This window comes from Anoplolepis gracilipes, chromosome 15 (genome assembly GCF_047496725.1).
Source record: "Anoplolepis gracilipes chromosome 15, ASM4749672v1, whole genome shotgun sequence".
NCBI classification, from domain to species: Eukaryota; Metazoa; Arthropoda; class Insecta; order Hymenoptera; family Formicidae; genus Anoplolepis; species Anoplolepis gracilipes.
The window spans coordinates 6,818,324-6,840,886 of record NC_132984.1 but is presented as its reverse complement, the minus strand read 5'-3'; the positions used below and the strand labels follow the sequence as shown (position 1 = coordinate 6,840,886).

Below are 22,563 nucleotides of genomic sequence, written 5' to 3'. Positions count from 1 at the left end.
TGGTGTGTGTAATAATGGAGAATTTAAGGCTCCTACGTAGTCATCGCGGCCATATTGAAATCGTGACGTCACAAGCGAGAAATAGCGAGAAATGACACCCTGATTTATATTGCAACTGACATGTAAATAAAAACATATTTTAACGAAATAATACTACCAATCTCTTCAGCACACCTGTAAAAATGTACGGCTGGTAATCCTTTCTCCTGACAATTGATAAATAACTGTAAATTGAGTCCGAAATGAACCCTTGAAATGCGGAAAAACACGCGATTTGAGAGCTGCCGAAAGGTGAGGAAAATGTTACTTTACACAGTTTATTCCTTACACAGCTTGGCAGCCGTACATTTTCACAAGTTTTATAAATACGTTGCACATCACAACACTAGTAAAAAGCAAATAATTACGACGTAGGTTGCAACATAAATTGGGTTGTCATTTCTCGCTTCTAACATATTTCCCAAAAGAAGGAAAGAGACAGAACTATATGTCGCCACCGTCGACATCGAAGTTTCGCGGCGAGTACTCAGGAGCCTTAAATAATCATTTTTTAAATGGTATAATTGGTCGCAAAGAAATAGTATATAGAGAAACTATTCTTTTTATAAAAATTTTATTTATCTTGTTTTTTATTATTTTCTTTGTAGATATTAAAGATTACGTTATCTTAAATATCTTATCTATTATATGTAAGCCAACAGGCAGAGTAAAACTTGGAAAGAAAGTCTTTAAGCCATCAGTGGAAAAAACAAGAGAAGAATTTATTCAGAAAGTACCTGTAAATACTATACAATTTTTGAAATTTCTATTTTAAAATTCTATTATTTTGTTAGTCTTATTTTTTATTATAAAATCGATAATTTTTTTTGGTTATTAGATTGGTGGTGATGTATTGAATGCTATGAAACGACGGAATGAATATTATGTATCTATCAGTGCTGCTGTTCAGCCTTACATAATTGTTGTCGGAAATGTGGAAGATTCAATCACTGCTTCTTATGTCTGCATCAATAGCAATCTATGAAAAGTAGGAAGTGTTTTACAAGCTGTTGACGTATGTTTTAAATCATTTTTCGTTCTTGATGCTGAATATCCAGTTGAAGCATATCATTTATGGTTATTTATTCAGAGAGCTTTTTGTATGACATTTACTTATTAGATGAAACGCTCAGTTACAAATGTAACTACACTGATTTGTCGATTAAATCATATGACACTCTAATTCATACTATCTTCCTAAGAAAGAATTATTCACGGATATTATTTTTTTTATTTACTAATTATTTACATCTTTTCTTTTTTTCACTCAATATTATCATCTCAATCAATATTAATTAAATATTTAATTAATTATTAATGTATCTATGTCAAACTTTTTAACGAATTATTACAAGTATCTATGTCAAACTTTTTTCACTAGATACTAATATTTTCAGATTATATATGTCTTTAGATTACTTAATTAAAAAAAATATGTTTAAGTTTTGCTTGTAATAGAAACTATAATGCAGCAGATGCTGTTCTTAGTCATATACGATTCTTTCATTCAAACGAAATTACTCAGAAAAGATTAGTATGTTGTTGGAATAATTGTTAAGTATTTTTAATAGTCTATCATAACTTTTTTTTGCTGTCGATACTGGCTGGGACAGGTTTAGCCTTGAAAATATCTTTTTCATTCCTTCAGACTATTAACGTAATTAAAGAGTTTTCTTCATATATTCTGAAGATATTTGTTTCGCAAAATGGAATGTTGTTAAATGGATTAAAATTAATAATTCTCATTATGAAAATAGCATGTTGATTGTTATAAAATGGGAAAGAAATAAAAATCCTCAATTTGGTTGTATTTATACAATATCTGTATCTGGAAATAATATTGTACATTTTTTACTTAAAAAACTTACTACAGTAAATTTCAATACTCACTTCCATGCTAATGAAATTAATTTTACTGATCAATGGTATTACTTAAAATTTCAAGATTTAACTATCCATTTAGCAGCCAACATCCAAGTTACTGCTAATAATCTAAGATTGGTTCCGTCTTGTTTTATTTTTCATTAATTTAATTAATTTTTCTATTAAATACTGCATTTTTTATAATTTTTATGATTTTGTAATTGATTTGTATTGTAAAAAGAAAAAAAATATGTGTGCGTGCGTGCGCGCGTGCGTGTGCGTGTGCGTGTGCGTGTGCGTGTGCGTGTGCGTGTGCGTGTGCGTGTGCGTGTGCGTGTGCGCGCGCGCGCGAGCAATAATCTGTATTATATATTATGTTATACATATAATATATATCATTATATTATATAATTATTAAATATGTATTAATATGATAAAACATTATATCAAATAATATAAATTTATTTATTACATTATATGAACCTTTACTTTATTGTATCACGAAAAAAGATCTTAGATCAAGAATAACATAAGATTCCTGGTATTCTACATATTCTTTTATCGCAAGAATAGAATAAGAATTCTTTCAGACTAGTATATTCTTAAATCTAAAATATTATGAGATTGCTTCTAAAAATTAACGGGATAACACCAAGCTTATTTTATTCTAGATTTAAGAATTTTCCATTCAAGATTAAAATATTGTTTCTTCAATAATAAATATGATTATCGCTATATCGATCCTAGTTTATGATAGATTGAAGAGTAATAACATTAAATCAGGAAATCTTTTCTGTGGGTGTAGGTTTAAATACTATTCTTGGGTTCAGTAAAAGTTTTAATCAGTCGTATTGTTGTTAAATATGTTATGCTACTAAAAAACAGATACAATATATGACAGTAGAAAATTGCAAAATTTTAAGGACAGTTGATAATTATTTAGAACATGCTTCCGAACATTCTTTTGGTGTAATAGAAAAATGCATTGTCAACGATATCCCTGGGTATCACGTGATAAGTAACGCGTCTGTCAATCCCATGCACGATATACTTGAAGGCATTTGTCGCTATGATATGGCTAAAATTTTGAGCAATCTCATTAATAAACATAAGTTTTTTACTATAGAAATATTAAACGAAAGAATTTGTACTATCAGTTCAAGTTGTGATAAAAACGTAACGTCCTGTTTTAAAACATGAAGCTATAAAAAATACAAAAATTATTCTTTCTGCTTCGGAAATGCATTATCTTGTTGATAATTTGGTTATTTTTGTTGCCGATTTAGTCCCTATAGAAAATCCGATATGGAAACTGTATCTCATGTTGCGTCGAATCACTAAATTGTTTTATTCGATATTATTTCTGATAAAATAATAGATTTTTTTTTCATCCACTGTTCGCAATACTTGAAGTTTTACTTGAAGCTTTTTGAGAGTAAACTCAGACTAAAACATCATAATTTACTACATTATGGTCAACTTATTCGTAAATTTGATCCATTAAAGTATATGTCTTCTATTCGTTTTGAAGGCAAGCATAAAATGTTTAAGAATAATATAGTAAAGTGGTTACATCATACAAGAATCTACCTTTTACTTTTAGTGTTAGGCATCAATTATATCTTTGTAATAGATTCATTAATGATGAAGGTTTTTCATTACAAGTGATTAAAGGAGCGATATAATTAAAAATATTTTTAGTTGAAAATTTTGATAATATTAAGCAGATTCTACCTTCCGAGTCATTTTATGATTATGATTCAGTTTCATAGGTTAAAGTCAATGGTACATTTTACGCAATCAATAATATTATAAATATGAGTAATAACTTTCATTTTTCATTTGCAAAAATTAAGCTATACTAGTAAATTCTTTAAAAGAAATTTATTTTCTATGTCAAACATATTCAAATGTTTGTTATTGCAATCATTTTCAATCATTTGAAGTAAAACAAAGTAACAATTGGATTATAATACAGCAAAATATGCTCGTAGATTATAAGGTTTATAAAAAACATTTCTCATCTAATGAAAAAAATTATATTCCATGCACATTTTTTTCGTAGTGTAAGCTTACTACGCTATAACCATAATAAAGCAAATACCTTTCGAAATTGAATTCAAAATAAAAATGTTACCTTATATGTATAAATATATATGTACTTAAAAAATATTAATAAGTATAATAATTATAGAAAATAAATGCTATAATTTATTTCAAACTGTAATTTTTTTACTAAATGATTATTGAATAACTGACTGATTTTCTTATATTAAAGTTTCGTTTCTTAATGACAACTTGCATTATACTTATCTATATGCACAGAAAATTGACTTCAAATTAAAAATTATTATGATGTCTATAGTAATTGCGGACCATCACAGGACCATGTTAAAGTGCTATGTAAAACTGTAAATATTACGACAATTTACGCAATTTTTACAGTTTTACATAAGACTTTATTTTAAAATGGCCCTATGATGATCCGCACCTATTACACATTATAGTAATTTTTAATATAAAATTTCCTCCGTGTAACAACATTTATTCAACTTGAAGTTTAATATATAAGATGAAATCAATGTAAAATAAATTTGAAGTTAGTTTTAATTATTTTGAATAAACGATCTGTTATCTTACAATAAATTTCTAATAAATTCATGGAATATTTACTGAAAACAATCTTATTTTTATATCTAATAAAACAAACATTAATGTGGGGAATTATTTTTGTGTAAAAGATGTTTTATAAAGAATATATATTTAATTTTGTATTTTTATGTCGTATTGTCATATTAACCGTTATATTCAAAATTTCCGACCGTCGAACATATGTTTTCGATGACGATGTTTTGTACGCGACTTCCTAATACACAATAATAAGGACAAGCTCGAAAGACAAAGCGAATCGAAAAATCGAAAACGAAGAGAAAAAGGTTGAAGTCGAACGGTAAACGCGAAACGAGAAAGACATGCGTGAGAAACATTATCGTCTTTCATTTGTAATTCTTTTATAGATCCTTAATAAATAATTTTATTAACGTGATAACACCTTGTGTAATTATTAAATATTTGAAATTAAACAAAATCTACAAATTTTTGGGGGGCCTTTCCGGGATCAAGGATCAAAGTGAGGGGAGATTTGTTTTATTTTTTTTCTTTTTTTTCAAAAAGAACAAAGACGACGATTGATGAGAGACGATTTTCTCGAGCCGTATGTGCTGTGGGTTAACGACGAAGAATCACCAGGTGCGTGAATACCTGAACAGAACGTTGATTGCGGTGTTGAAAAAACGACAAAATCGTGTGTGTGTGTGTGGCAAATAGACGGGAAGCTGCAAATCACGAGTTAAAGACAAACGAATACGAAAACTACATAGTGTGTGCTGACGGCGAATATTTTGTGACGACATGTCAGATCCAAATGCTTTTAACGTAGCTCAGCTTAAAGACTTTTTGAGGGATCGTGAACTGTCTACGACGGGAACAAAGGCCAAACTTGTCTCTCGATTGATGGAAGCGGATCCTTCGGACGGATGGATGATTGAGCGAGACGAGGACGATGCTGGCGGCAGTGATCATTACGAAGATCATATCGGCGAGAGATCGAGGTTTACAGACGCGAGAAAGATATTGCTAAACGCGAACTAGAGCTTGCTAGACGTGAAATTGCTTTACTGCGTGAGTGTCAGAATATGAATTTTATGAATCGTGGACAGCGAGAAGAGGAGGTGGACGTGGGTAATGACAATGACGTAAGAAGAGCATCTTCAAATACACGACTGAATTTGACAGCGATCACGGATTTGTTGGCGAATTTTGACGGTACTTCCAATGATTTTGACACATGGGAGAGGCAAATAAAACTTTTAAAGACGACGTATCAATTAGAGAGCGACCCGGCAAGAATTTTAGTCGGAATGAGACTAAAAAAAGAAAGCTCTCGAGTAGTTCCATTCAAAGCCTGAGTTTATCAGTATGAGTTTTGACGCTGTTATTGACGAATTAAAATTGATGTTCCGTCATAAGCAAAACAGAGTGACGACCAGGAGGACATTTGAAGCGCGTGTCTGGAGGAAGGATGAGACATTCCGCAAATATGTACATAAGAAGATCATTATGGGCAATCGTGTACCGATTGAGGCTGCGGAAATGATGGACTACATTATAGACGGTATCCCCGAAAATGTGTTACGTAATCAGATGCGCATACAACGCTTCCAAGAAACGGAATCATTATTGGCAGCGTTTGAAGCAGTAACATTGCGAGATTATTGTGCAGGATTGAGTCGATCGGATGGACGTGGCGGCGGAACTGCGGTGAGCGGGCGAGATGGCGGGAGCGGCCGAAACGAAGGGAAGAGTAACGTCGACAGCGGCGAGAAGAAAAAAACGGTGTCAAACGTCAAAAGGTGTTTTAACTACGTGCGCGATCATATTAGTGCGAATTGTCCGTCGAAAAGTTTAGGAATTAAATGTTTTGAGTGTGGAGAATTCGGGCATATCGCGTCGAAATGTTTAAAAAAGAAAGATGCACTCAAAAATTCTTGCGTTGTAGCACAACCTTCGCGTAAAAAATATACTAAAAATGTTCTAGTAGACGGCATAAAAATCGAAGCGCTAGTAGACACGGATAGTGATATTTCTTTGATGCGTGCGGACGAGTATATAAAGCTAGGTTCACCTCGATTTCAAAAAACTGAAATTCGTTTCTCGGGCGTGGGATCTGACGAAATAGCCGCGCTAGGAGAATTTCGAGCAAAACTTACAGTCGATGAACATTCTTATCCGACCCTTATACGAGTCGTTTCGGATATAATATCTCGACAGAAATTGATTATTGGCACTGACTTCTTAGACACAGTAGAAGTTAATGTTAGGCAGGGTGCGATAATAATTAGTCCGATTTGCAGGGAGGCAACCGAAGATTATAATGTAGGGGACATATTTCAGATCGATGTAGAAGGCGCACACGAAGCTGGTAAAACGGATATTTCATATTCAGGATGCCGAGCATAAACGTACCATTACGACGCTGATTGAAAATTATAAGCCAAATAAAATGCGCAAATAAAACTCAACATAAGGATGACTATCGTTTTAAAAGATGACGAACCTGTATATCAGCGAGCGAGGCGCTTATCGCCATACGAGAAAACCATTGTTAATAGCGAGATTGTAGAGTGGGAGAAGCAAGGGATTGTTCGCCCTTCTACTTCCGATAACGCTAGTCCGATTGTTTTAGTAAAAAGAAAGGGACGGCTCACGTCGATTACAGATTGTTAAACAAAAAGATAATAAAAGATCGTTATCCTTTACCTCTCATCGAAGATCAGTTAGATATGTTGCAGGGAACAAAAGTCTTCAGTACGATCGATTTAAAGAATAGTTTTCTTCATGTTAGAGTTGACGAATCGAGTATAAAATACACTGCGTTTATTGTACTTGATGGTCAATACGAATTCTTACGAATACCGTTCGGACTTTATAACTCACCTTCCGTTTTTCAGAAATACATTAATGCAATTTTTAAAGATTTAATACGAGACGAAATAATGTTAGTTTATATGGCTTAATTGTACTTTCTGACGATAGTGAGGGCGGTTTAAGAAATTTAAAACGCGTATTTAACACTGCAAGTCAAGCCAGTTTGATAAATTGGAATAAGTGTTGTTTTTTAAAGAGAGCAGTCGAATTTCTTGGACACACGATAGACAACAGTCTTGTTCGACCATCTGAGCGTAAAACTGAGGCGGTGAAACATTTTCCTGAACCTAGAATTATACGACAGGTACAAGCATTTCTGGGTTTGACTGGATACTTCCGGAAATTTATTCTGAAATATGCTACTATCGCGTTATCTGATTTATTGCGGGCTAATGTTAAGTTCTGTTTTGGAGCGGCCGAGAGAGATGCGTTCATACAATTAAAAATTCTTTTAAGCGATAGACCTATATTAAGTTTATACCGTATAGGTGTCGATATGGAATTACATACGGACGCGTCAACATACGGTTACGGGGCGATTCTTTTACAGCGGAACAGCGAAGACCGACTATTACATCCAGTTTATTATGCAAGCGGAAAAACGACACCCGCAAAAGAGAAATATTCGAGTTATTAATTAGAGGTTCTTGCAATTAAGGCGCTTAAGCGATTCCGCGTGTATTTGATCGGAATACCCTTTAAGATCGTGACGGACTGCCGTGCGTTTGCACTCACGATGAATAAAAAAGATCTCTGCGTGCGCGTAGCTCGATGGGCGTTGTTGTTAGAAGAGTTTTGTTATACTATAGAGCATCGACCGGGAAGAAGTATGTTTCATGTGGATGCTTTAAGTCGAAACCCACTTCCACCTTGTTTGACCATCGATGAATGCGAAGAAGAATTGACCGCTCGATTGAAAAGAGCACAAAATCATGACGATGATGTGAAGAAGATTTTAGATGCGTTGAAGCAAGGGCAGCTAAGCGATTACATTTTACGAGGCGGACTGTTATATAAGGAAATTGACGATGACATACGACTTGTTGTTCCTAAGTCGATGCAGATGCAAATAATTTGAAGAGCACACGAACGAAGTCACTTTGCGGCCGGCAAGACGGAAACGCTAGTAAAAAAAGACTACTAGATTCCGAAATTACGACCTAAGGTTGAAGCGGTTGTACACAACTGTGTTGCGTACATTCTGGCTGAGCGAAAACAAGGAAAGCAAGAAGGTATGCTTAACCCGATCGAGAAAGGCAGCGTTTTATTAGATACCTTCCATATCGATCATCTGGGTCCATTGCCATCAACGAAGAAGAGCTACACTTATATTTTCGCCGTAGATAGATGCTTTTTCCAAGTTTACTTGGTTGTATGCGACTAAGTCGATGGGTACTACGGAAATCATAGATCGATTGAAAAAACAATCTATTATTTTTGGGAATCCTAGAAGAATTGTTTCGGATAGAAGCACCGCATTTACCTCGAAGGAGTTTGGAGAATACTGTCGAGCAGAAAGTATCAAACATTCGTTAATTACAACAGGAATACCGCGAGGAAATAGCCAAGTCGAAAGATTAAATAGAACATTGATTCCGTTACTGACGACGATGTCTGCCATCAAGCCCGGAGAATGATACAAATATTTGAATACAGCGCAACAGTGTCTGAATACTACACCGCACAGAAGCATTGGAATGACGCCTTTTCGCCTTCTATTTGATGTCTATCCACATCTTCGTGATGATCCTGACATAAGAAGTCTTTTACAGAGTGAGCAGATTGAATCGTTCTAGGATGACCGAAACGAATTGCGAAATTACGCAAAAGAGAATATTATTAAAGTTCAACTCAAAAATAAAAAGCAATACGATAAGAGAAAAAAGGAAGCAGTTTGTTATCGAGAAGGTGATCTCGTCGCAATTAAATGAACGCAGCAAGGCCTTAGGCTCAAATTGTCTAATAAGTATTTCGGACCGTATGAGATTACCAAGGTTCTACACAATAATCGGTATTTGATGCATAGGGTTGGAAAGCATGAAGGACCCTTCCAGACTTCATCGGTCGCAGATTTTATGAAACCTTGGATAAACAGCAGTGAAGATACATTCGGAGACGATTCTAGAGATGAAACGGATGAACATTCAAAGTGACTGTTCAGTCAGGACGGCCGAATATGGGGATATTTTTGCGTAAAAAATATTTTGTAAAAAATATATATTTAATTTTGTATTTTTATGTCGTATTGTCATATTAACCGTTATATTCAAAACTTCCGACCGTCGAACATATGTTTTCGATGACGATGTTTATGTACGCGATTTCCTAATACATAATAATAAGGACAAACTCGAAAGACAAAGCGAATCGAAAAATCGAAAACGAAGAGAAAAAGGTCGAAGTCGAACGGTAGACGCGAAACGAGAAAGACGTGCGTGAGAAACATTATCCTCTTTCATTTGTAATTCTTTTATAGATCCTTAATAAATAATTTTATTAACGCGATAACACTTCGTGTAATTATTAAATATTTAAAATTAAACAAAATCTACATTAATTTGAAAGGAGATAATGCTTTATTATTTTGACAATCAGACGCTAAATTTTAAACAAATATTTAGTTCATTTTAAGTGTATGAAAAAGTTTTTCACGAAACATTTAATTAAATTTAAGTTAATTTTTTATTAACTTAAAGAAGCGTTTATTAAAATTTAATTTGTATATTGCTTAAACTGAACAATTGTTTATTGAAATCTAGTTAATAATTATTCAATTTTAGTAACACAACATTAAAAAATAGTAAATAAAATAGTTATATAAATAAATATTTTTTACATTTTACTTTATTTATTTTGAATATAATAAATAATTTATTACTTTTTAGCAGACAGTCTCTCATTCTATACAATATTTTTATTTAATTCCAAATAATTGGTCATTGGTACTATTTAACTAAATTATTTATTTAAAACAAGTTATTTTTTTTTGGATTGCATACTTTTTTTCAGTATATTAGAATACCTGGCATGTAGAATTTGTAGCAGCTTAGTACCGGAAATATCGCCATACCATATAGCACTCGCAATATGTGAAGTGTCCTTATGGTGTTCGACGTTCTCTTGCTCGTACGATGATGACGAGGGTTGTTGGAGCACGTGTGGAACTACGAACGTCTAGAACTCGACTGCGCGCAGTGATGCCTGACGCGGCTCACGCTCTGTATAACGCACACACAAGCGCAAGCCGTGTATATGTGGCGCCAAGCATGCGCACATATACAAAAAAATATATATATATATCTATCAAAAAATATGTATTTGCTGTTTCAGATTTTTACTTTGTTGAATATTATATTCTATTCTATGCGTGTGTTTAGATTGACATTGTATCCCTTTACTTGATATTCTTGGTGCAAATGATTTCTTCCGATCTACAAATTATATATACGCAAAACGAAGTAGCCTTTGTGCAAAATCTAGTATACATGTTGAGAGAGCTTATCGTACCCCGGATTATGGCATGTGGGAACATCGAAGTCGATATAACGATAGAACTTTAGAAATTCATGCCAGCTCTATCGGCATCGCCAAGAGCGCACTGGAGGCAATCGATACTTGTAATTCATTCGGAGAAAAGGGCTTGTCCTGGTCCGTGATGTACGCAAAGTTGGGAAATAACACGTTACTTGTAACATCGTTACCGTTACAGGTACTTTTTTTCAGTAACTCTAACGGTAACGGTGTTACAAATTTTGTTTGTAACGAAAAAAGTAACTTTATTACATTTTTCGATAGCGAGTAACGAAATTAACAGCTACTTTTATCGTTACTTTCCAGACAGCACATGTCTTTAAAAGATGCTTAAAAGACAACTTAAAGACATCTTATTATCTTTTAAATATCTTTAAGATGATATAATTTCAAATTAAAGGTGATCTTTTGGCCTTTCTGTGTTGTCTGGGATTTTTTTCAAATATACTTGAATATATTATACTTTTTTTCGAATATAATTTTCAAATAAAGAAACATAGATATTTTTCGTTTCATGCATATGCGCGCATTTTATATAGTACATGTAACATATACATATAGATACATCTGCACATATCCGTAAAATGGAACTTAGGGATTGATAAAAGTATTGAAATGCAGTATCACATAGAAACTGCTGGAATCTCTTCCTAGTATCTTTCTATTTTGTAAAAAAAACATTTAAGTAGACAGATAATTCAATGATTAGTCAAGAATTCGATATTATGAAAATTATTGTATTGTGTTAGAATTTAAAAAATAAAAAAGAAATTGAAGAGACGTGAAGAAAGCGATTTTGACAATATTTACAAATCTGTTGAAAGTAAACTATAACAATAAAAAAATTATTTTATTTACATTTACAGAATCTAAAAGAGTTTAAGAAAGCTTGTTCACACTTTTTTTTTAAAAGTTTGTCTTATTTAAAATAATTTATTATTACCAAAATTATTACACTCTTTATATAAATAGCACTATCACAATTATTTCATTTTGATTACATTAATGTAAAATAATGTTTAAAAATTTTTAATGTTTAATGTAAAAATTTGAATAAACGAAAACGACATTATTATTGTAAGTGGATTCCATATATGTATACATATAGTGATTTTTTCGTTTATTTCTCAAAGATTCAATAAAATAATTTTATTATAAATGAATAAATTTTGAATAAAATTGTCTTTAATTTTTATTCATAGTAGAAATTATAAATATCATAAAATATACCATTTATAATGACATAATTGCGAGAATTTAATTTTTAAAAATAATTTTTAAAAATTATAATTTTTATTATGAAAAAAAATATTGTATATATACTTATATAAATAGATAATATCAGGACTCTCTTAAATATAAACTAAAAACAATAAATTATAATAGGCAATAGAGAGCAAAAAATATGTCGTAACGTCCGCATTTATTGAAATTATATTTAATTCGCTTAACATTGTCGTTTTTTTCGGAATAACATCGATTTTACGTTAACTTTATGTATTTGCGATAAATAATTCCAATAATAATAATTTTTTATCTAAGCTGGTTGCGACATATATGAGTACGCTTTATTTTTTGTTACTATATATAATACACTTTATTATTGATTTATTATATTATTCGTTAATTATTACCTATCCCGTACGTTATGACATATTTTTTGCTCTCTATTGCCTATTATAATTTATTGTTTTTAGTTTATACTTATATATATAATTATAAAGTACACAGAAAACTATATAAATATTACTTAAAACATTTTTTATGTGTCTCATTGTTTCAACAATACTCATTTAGTCACATAGCATGGATGATCACGAATAGCGTATATATTATATATACAGAAGTGTTTAAATTAATTTTTGAAAATGATATTTCGTAAAATAACTTTATTATATATGATTGAATGCGGAAAAAATAAGCTTTAATTTGGTGAAAAAAAAATTAACAATTTTTGAAAAAATATGGATGGTGGGGGTTTTTTGAAAAAAAAAATAAAAATAAAAAATTTTTTCTCATAACTTTAAAGTACTCTTCAAACCGTTAAATTTTCATTTAACAATTTTTTTTCTATCTCTTATTGTTTCGACGATATTCGACTTTGAAAGAAAATACCGCTTTTTTTCAAAGGGGTGTTTCATCTCCTAAATATGAATTATAAAACGTATAAAAAATAGGTGTCTCTTAGATTTTTGTGTTTAACAACATATTTTAAAGAGAATTAAATCGATGTCGGACAGTTGTGACACTTCTCTTGTTAGTCTCTCGCTCGCCGAGATCTGTTTGTCGGAACGGCCGCAAATAGTTGGAAAATTAAAAAAGGGCGCATCGCGCCTCCGCTTTTGCCCGGCTGGTGTTCGCCGAATGGTTGGTCGGGATATAATAACGGGGGATGTCTCGTTACACACTTGATTGATTTAATTAAATCATTGATTTAACTTAATCATGTACAATTTTAAGCATGTACAAATAAATAATTGCTCAACAATTACAAAGCGTAGCTCCTATTGCCCAATTTCTCTCCTTTGATTGATTTAATTAAAACTTTTGGAACAATACCTATGTTATAAAAGAATTATTTTGAAATAATTTTCATGGAAGTTTCTTTTGCATAAATATAAAATATATAAATATATAAAAGGAACGCAACGCCAATTTGCCCCTGGTTTCAACGAGTCCCGGTCTCCCCTAAAACTTCTAATGGTTAATTTATAATAATTTGTAATATTGTTACGCGTCCGCTGGATCGATATATAATGCAACCCGCGCGACGTAACCGTTCGGCTATTACTTTCGGACTCACACTCGTAAATAATAAACAACACACACTTTAATAATGATAACCTACCAACATGGAAATTATACAAAAGTATGAAATATAAATAACACGAATACTTGGCGGTTGGAGCATAAAGAAAATAGTTTTATTAAAGTAAATAAATTATATCGAAATGTAATAACTATATTTTTAATAACTAATATTGAGTACATGGGCGAAGAAAAACTTAACGTAAGTGATATCCGTCCGATTGATACAAATGTCCAGTGCGCATTCGTACGTTTTAATCTTCGCTGAGATTCTCCTCAGTGCAAATTAAACTTGTACGAATAAATGACGCAGTGTTTGATAAACATGAGCATATGACGTAAAATGTGACAGATTGACTGCGGTCCGAAATCTGCTCACGGTGCTGACAATCTATAATACACGCAACGTTAAATATAGATTTTCAGCCCCGCAAACGCATGTAAGCGGATTATATAGACCCCAGTCTATATCATATAAAATACACAGGATAACTTGTATTTATTATTTCGTGATAAGTGAAAATGTGTACATAATTACAGATTTAATTCTACATTTCGCAAAAATCTATAATAAAATAAGTATCTCGTGAAATGTTGAATAATGAAATAATAAATTTAAATACTTTATTTCTTTTTTATTACTTGAATATTCAATTTATATGCAAATATAACATTTAAAAATAATAATAATAATAACCTATTTTTCTCTAATAATATGTACCATAGTTTATATAACGCAAACTATTTTGAAGAATAATATAAGATAGAAAATTTTAACTTTAAAAATTTTTTGCTTTTATGATTATAATAGTAAAACAAAATAATATAAAATAATATATATTCGAATTTCGTGAAGCAGTCAACTTGAAGGATGACCTGATTTGTCCACATAGATTTTTTATGGAATCCTGTGGTCCGTCATCCCGTCATCCCCATAGACATTATTGACTAACAGTAATTTCTATATGTATTCTTGGTAAATATGCATAAGTACTACCCTAAAGAAAACTCAAATTTCTTTTATTGTAATCAACAAAACTAGTGCAAAGATAATATGTACAAGTGTTTTTATGAAGATGCAAGTCTTTCTGAAGAAGTTATGACGATGAAGAATACTAATATTCAATTTCGAGATATGCGAATTTCAAGTACTAATAAATTTGATTTTTATTTGCATAGAATAATATAAATATAAACGAGGGAATATTTTCATAACATACACACACACACACACACACACACATACACGGGGGGGGGGGTACAAGGGGGGCCTTCGGCCCCTTTCCCGCATCCACTCCGTGCACCTCGCTTCGCGTAAAAAGTTGCAAACCCATATAAACTTTGCCTTTGCTTGCAATGTACATGTGAAACAAGGTGGACGGGGCGGATGCGGGAGGGGGGCCGAAGGCCCCCCTTGCACCCACCCCGTGTGTGTGTGCGTGCGCGCGCGCATGCATGTATGAAACTAACTAATATACATGTTTTTTCTTTCTTTCTATCAACTTTTTTTGAAGATCTTATGAATGATGATGAATAAATTTATTTATGTAATTTTTTCATTTAAAACTTATAAAAAGACTTGCGCCTTCGTAAAAACACTTGTACGTACTATCTTTGCACTAGTTTTGTTGATTACAATAAAAAAATTTGAATTTTCTTTGGGGTAGTACTTATGCATATTTATTGTATTCTTTTGTTACATGTTGTGGTAATAATACGTATGTAAATGTTGTTAATGAACCACTTATTTGAAACTGTCTATTTTGCCCTCGAAAAACGAATTGACATAATGTGTCGGTGACTGTGTCAAACGTTATATAATGTGAATTCTCAATATAAACACAATATATATACATATATTGTGTTTATATTGCGAATTCACATTATATAACGTTTGACAAATATATATATATATATATATATATATATATATATATATAAATAGACAGTTTTCTGTATATGTATATATGTATATACAGGGTGTCCCGTAACTCTCAATTAATATTTTAGGGGGTGAAAGAAGGTGGAATTTTGAGTAAAAAGTTCCTTTTCCGATTTTGGCTCAGACCATTATTTACCGAGTTATTAACAATTAAAGTTGACTAATCAGACGGTGCGCGGCCAGAGTACTTAGGAGCGTAGCATGTCATGGGACCCTTCGTGCTTACCGTACATTTTCTTCATTAAAATTTTATTGTAAATTTTCTTGTTAAATAATGAATAAATAAATAAATCAATAAATTGATAGATAAATAAATAAATAAATAAATAAATAAAGAAGAATAAATACAGTTAGAAATGTTTACAAATTTCTGATTGCTTTTTATTTTTATTTATTATTTCTTATTATTTTGTTTATTTAATTATGTATTATTTATTTATACATTTATTCAATTATTTAACGCATAAATTCTCACGGCTAATCAAGCAGTTATGGGAATAACTACGGGACGTTCGCCATGAGTATTTAGGAAGATTACTGACAAAAAAAACATTATCATAATAAATAAATTGTTTAAACAATTTCTTAAAAAATTGTCTTTACATGCGTCATATACATATACGTAATTTTTTTCATAGAAACGATGGTGCTCTCAGTTTTTACTTAAACTTCAATTTCTTGAGAAATTTTTAAAACTTAATTTATTTATCTAACAATTTATTGATTTATTTATTTATTCATTATTTAACAAGAAAATTTACAATAAAATTTTAATGAAGAAAATGTACGGTAAGCACGAAGAGTCCCATGGCATATTACGCTCCTAAGTACTCCGGTCGCGCGCCGTCTGATTAGTCAACTTTAATTGTTAATAACTCGGTAAATAATGGTCTGAGCCAAAATCGGAAAAGAAACTTTTTACTCAAAATTCCACCTTCTTTCATCCCCTAAAGTATTAATTGAGAGTTACGGGACGGACACCCTGTATATATATATATATATATATATTTATATACATATATATATATATACAACAGTGCTACAACTTTTATTATACCAAAATATTTACATTATCATAAAAAAAAATTATGCATACCGTTCTTCAATACAGATAAATTTTGTAATCAATCACTATACTCACATTAAAATTCAGTTCAAATCATTTAATTTTGTATATACTTGTTATGGTTTATCTCTTTTAATTTAAAAGATAAAAGGGGATGACCACTTCCAGATGGGACACGCTGTATATATATATATATATATATATATATATATATCTAGATTGACGATCTTGTTATTTCATATCATGTGTTGTTTTTATAAAAATTAAAGAACATCAGTACGGTAATTACAAAGTTTAAATTTTTTTGAGAGTTTCAATTATAGAGAGATAGGAAGAATGTAAATTTTCCGTGTCGCTCTGTAAATTCAAACCTGCCTTCTGTCTTTTCATGTGCAACATTTCAGAAGTCAATCTTTTTTTATAGCAGGATTCCCTATCAAGGATTTGAATATTATTCTAGTCAAATTCATGTCTCTTATCAAATCTATGTTCCGTTATCATTGATTTTTGAGTGATGTTTAAATTTACATATCTTTTATGCTGCCCGACACGTGTTTTCAACGTACGTTTTATCTGCCCTACATATGACACGTCTATTAATTTCTTTATGAATTCATCTCTTTTTATCAGAGGTTTGAATTTCTCTGAGATATATGGAACATAAGGTAATAAATTAAGAAAATCGTTCTTTATGCCCTTTTTTTTGAATGTTGTTTATGTAAATATTATTGTGGAATACGGGGACATAACAATATATAAATTTGCCTAATAACCATTATTAAATTTATATAGTTATGTCCCCTATGTCCCGTAATATGTCCTTGTGCCGCAATGTCGTGCCACTCGATGTGGGAGAAATTTGCCTCGTAATAACTCTTAATGATTATTGGGCAAATTTATATATTACAATCATTTGTATATTACAATCATTTAAAGAGGAGATTTATTTTTGTGCTATTTATCTCGCGCGCAGCTCTTCTTAATCTAGTTTTATAATATTTATCTTAATTTGTAATATTCGGAATCTTTATTTAATTTTGTTGATAATTTTATTTTTAAAAAAATATCAATTTTAAAAAATTTGTAAGAAAATCTTTTAATCGCGTCCAATTTTATATTTCGTTTTTATAATTTGATACATTTTTTAGAATCTTAAAGACTCTGTGATATTTGTTGAACTTTAATTATTATAAACATATAGATAATTAAGCGACTAAATGAATTTTTTTCACAAATATGATAATCATCGTAAAAATTGGACTTTCCTTTACAAATTAAAAAAAAAAATTGAGGTCTGTATGATTTTTTTCTCGGAGTTATGACGTATCAAAGTTATCTATACATTTTTATTATTGCCAGTATTAGCGATGTATGTACAACACGAAAAGGTTGCATTCCACTCGGTGGAGTGTGTCAAACTATGCAATTTCTTGGAGACAAAACACCTTAGTTTTGAGAATATGGTAGTAAGAGGGAAGGAAAAATTCAAAATCTGATAAATGCTTTTTAAAGTAGAAGCTTTAAGCTACAAAAAAATTCCAAATACGACAATTTTTCGTGGAGTTATGATTATTTGAAAGTATGTGAAATTGTGGTATAAAAATTTTTGTTGAGATTCCGCCGCGCCGTATATCGATTACTCCATTATTCAGAGCGAAATTCGTTTCTACGTTACGCACGAGGCTCGAATGTTTTCCTGGCTACACGTGTGGTCGATTAGCTAATCCCCTAACTTCTCTTTTTTTGTAGAAAAAAAAGTTTTGCGCGTACAATCGCCAGCAAAGCCCGAATCAGAGTTAAGTGAGAAATAATGTCGGAGATAATTAAACAATGGCAGGTTTTTTTAAATTTTTTGTCGAAGTAATTTAACATTTTCTATAGGACTATTCCAACATCTTAGTTTCTAATAATATGATGTTGCTATATAAATCGTGAATATATTATTATAAATATTGGTATTATAAATGCTGGTAAGAAATATCAAAATATGAAAATTTTGGATAGAAGTCGGTGTTGGAAATAACCAATGAATTATTAATATGTAACTGAGTTACATAAAAGCTTAGGAAATTCTTTGTGTGTTTCCCTCCCAGGTTTTCATGCAACAAGTTGCAACTATAATCCTATATTTTTCAGAAAGGGGAAAAATAGGCCTTTCAATTTACTTAAAAAATCCATCGAATTTCAAGAAGCTTTTATAAATATAAGCAACTTACATGATAATAATTTCATAGACGTTTTTAAAAAAATAGAAGCATTTGTTTGCCGTTTATATGGTTTAAAAAAAATAAATCAGGTTAATGAAGCTCGATTTGCTATTCTTTCAAAAACGTATACATTCAAAGATGCTAATAATGTTTTTAAAGTAAAAACGAAAAATATAAATGCTTATACTTTGTCGATATGCAAAGCAGAATTAAAAAAGCAGTTTCCACGTGCTGCGTATGTACATTGCAAATGTTTGGAGAAATGCGGATAAAAATGTACCCACAAAAAATTAATGTCTTATTTACAATAAAATAATATAGTTTTCAATTGATATTTTTATTAGAATTTAATTTCATTATTATATATTTTGTCAATATTTTCTTGTTATTATCTGTTTAGTTCAAATATCTGTTTAGTTTACATATCAGAAATCAACTATTCCATGTTACAACAAATCTCAATGAAGCGCAAAACTCTAGCCGAGAGTGTTTATCTTGACGTAGCTACGCACAATGAGACGATCGATACGTCACGACGCATAACTGCGACAGGAAAAAAAGCCCGAAAAAAACTGTCTCTCTTAGGAGCATTGATGTATAAATATCTGGGCAGAGCCTTCAGGCGCGGGGAGTGAAGATTTTAGGGGAGGAAGAGGTCGCCATATTGTCTAGCGACATTGGTACTATTCCTTTGTAGTGGAATAATAAAATAATTAGAATTCGATTATAAATTTATCAATAAACAAATAAATTTTGTGTCTCAGGCTTGGTGAATATTATATTTTTTTTATATTTAATTTTTATTCAGATGCATGTTTTAGTTATCTCATAAATTTCAAACTCTTAATTTTAATTTAACACACATGCGAGCGGCGAATACATTTCTGACCATCATCAATATACACTTTTACATTTAGTCGCTTATATTTTGATATTATTTTAATTTCTTGTTACTATATTAATTATACATTGTGATGATCGGTCAGAACCTAAGATTTAATGTTAGAATTTCTCCCGCATTTTTTGACCGATGACCTTCAAATTTGTGTAACACCCGACACGTTCGCATTAATTAATTTTTTATTTTTACCTTACAAATTTTATCTATATTTCAAATATTGTAATATATATGTTTTATTTTATTTTATTTTAATATTTGAATTGTAACCGCTACCTTTTAGATTCCTGCTCTTTTGTATCATTTTGAAAATCATGATTTAAAAAATAATGAAATGTAGGAAGGGAGGGGGAGGTTGAGAAAAGTAAATTGGTGATGGCAAGGGAAAGAGGTGGAGGAAGTTAAGGAATATAAGTATCCGGAGTATGTAATACAAAAAAAATGGGAAGCAGGAAAGGCAGGCGAAAGATAGGACGAAGTGGGGAGGGAGGCGGTATTAGGGCAGGTCATGCCATGACCATGACCGTCATGGTGCCCGATCGATATTGGGGGCTGGGGGATAGCAGAGAACCCAGATTCAAGACACGCAATATGCCAAATAAAGGGGATACGATAGAAAGAATGATGTACACAAGCGCGAACCGCATACGTGTGTGCTCAGAGATTCTGTTAGCTTCGGATAATAGAAAAGAACAGATGCATATATGTTTTATTTTATTTTATTCTATTTTAATATTTGAATTGTAACTGTTACTTTTAGATTCCTGCTCTTTTGTATCATTTTGAAAATCATTATTCAAAAAATAATGAGATATAGGGAAGGAGGGAGGTTGAAGAAAGTAAATTGGAGATGACAAAGGAAAGAGGTGGAGGAAGTTAAGCAATATAAGTATTCGAAGTATATGATACAAAAAAATGGGAACCAGGGAGGGCAGGTGAAGGGTAGGATGAAGAGGTGAGGGGAGGGGACGGTATTAGGGCAGGCATGTTGTCTGATCGATACTGGGGAATAGAGAAAAGAAGATATGGAGAGGACAGAAGAAAAAGAATGGGATTTGTTCATTTCGTTACTCCCGATGAAATGAACGAATCCCATTTCGTACTGCTTACTACTTACTCTGTACTCTGTACTGCTTGCTGCCATTGTAGACGACGTATAAAACTTTTAAACAAAATGATTTGCATTGTCGTGAGCAGATAAAATATCCACTTATTATAAAAAAATATAATTTAAAAATAAGAAAAAATATAATAAAATATAGTAAAAAATATAATAAAGATATAATTAAAAAAGTAAAAATATAATAAAAACATAATAATATAATACAAGTATAAATATACAATATTTGATAAAATATATAAATATTGTTGTGTCCATGATGTCTGTGTCGTCCGTTTTTGAAGAAATACTGATTGACTCTCTCAGCTGAGCCGGAAAATCAATATATCGATCGGTCTGAAGTCGTCGAAAACACTCGTAGGGGCATCGCACGGAGATTATTATTTAGAATTTTAGAATTTAGAAAAAGCAAAGGCTCGTTCAGGATTTTGTTCAAAAGAGATTATTAATGAGAATTTTAATTATAATCTATATAATTACTATTTTTATAAAGATCGTTGTGTATTTCAAGAAATCTTCTTTATTGCGTGTGCGCTTTATTGCGAGTGTGTATAGTAAAGTCGAATAGTTGCATCGCGCGCGTTCGGAAATAATATCGATATCGTTCCGCGGACGTAACAATATAAATATACAATAAAATCGGACGGGCGTTGCTCTGTCGCGATTACTGCGTTCAAGTAGCTGTCGCGATTATCGTTCTAAATAGCTCGTAATTAACAGAAAATCAAAGATTCCGACCACGTGTACAGGCCACCGCGCCGTTACCATAGTATAACTAGTAGGGGCACTCCGAGCTTTTTCGGGGTTTGCGTCGATCCGTCCTGCGCATCCGCCATGTTTTTGGGAGGAACCAATCAGACAATTATTGTTATGTAGTAGTGCGAAATCTGTGAGAGTGTATCACAGAGGTAACAATATTATATATTTGTGAATATAAAACTATAAATTATTTTTATTTCTTTTATTTTTTACATAATTTTGTAACTTTTTCTTAATTTTTTAAAATTTATAAAATTTTTATACATTCCTTTCACGGCATAAATGTAACGCAGATTCTTTAAACGATTGATACGCCACTGAATATTCGTCCAAAAACATGGCGAAATACCACGTGATCAAAGACAAAAAGATCAAAGTACCGACAAAGAGTGCCCCTACTAGTTATACTATGCCGTTATCGTACCGTTTCGAGTTTAGCGAAAGGCTCTCGTTCCATGTTCTTTGTTTAAAACAGGGAAGGCTCGCTCCAATATGTTATAGAGCCCAGTGTATAAAACTAATTGTAAGTAATGTATTATACTATAAAATACCATGTATAATACAATGTTTAATACCTCATGTATAATACATGCCCAACCCTGAGTAGAATATATTCTAGGAACTTTATGGTTACGTTCACAATGAGAGAGAAATGGAAAATTTAAAAAAAAATTTTTATATTAATTTTAATATTAATTTTTTATTAAGTAATTTTATATATACATAAATTATAAATTAAAATATGATAAAATTATCATTAAATTGTTCTTTTACGCATTTATTTCAATTATCGATTGAAATGAATTTCTCACCTCCCTTTAATTGGCCGTGGATCCTTCGGCC

At 31.4% G+C, this 22,563-nt stretch overlaps 1 protein-coding gene across 5 annotated transcripts in view; it reads right to left on the bottom strand.

The window, feature by feature from the left end:
- The window catches only part of LOC140673757 (uncharacterized), a 67,736-nt gene extending 46,755 nt beyond the window's left edge, over positions 1-20,981 (bottom strand). For 2 of the 5 annotated variants that reach the window (XM_072906897.1, XM_072906896.1), the window contains exon 1: positions 10,412-10,714. The gene's annotated coding sequence lies outside the window, so the exon portion shown is untranslated. Of the gene's footprint in view, positions 1-10,411; positions 10,715-20,958 lie in introns of those variants that run through there. The other 3 variants (XM_072906900.1, XM_072906901.1, XM_072906904.1) reach the window with 2 other exon arrangements.
- Positions 20,982-22,563: the final 1,582 nt, after the last annotated feature.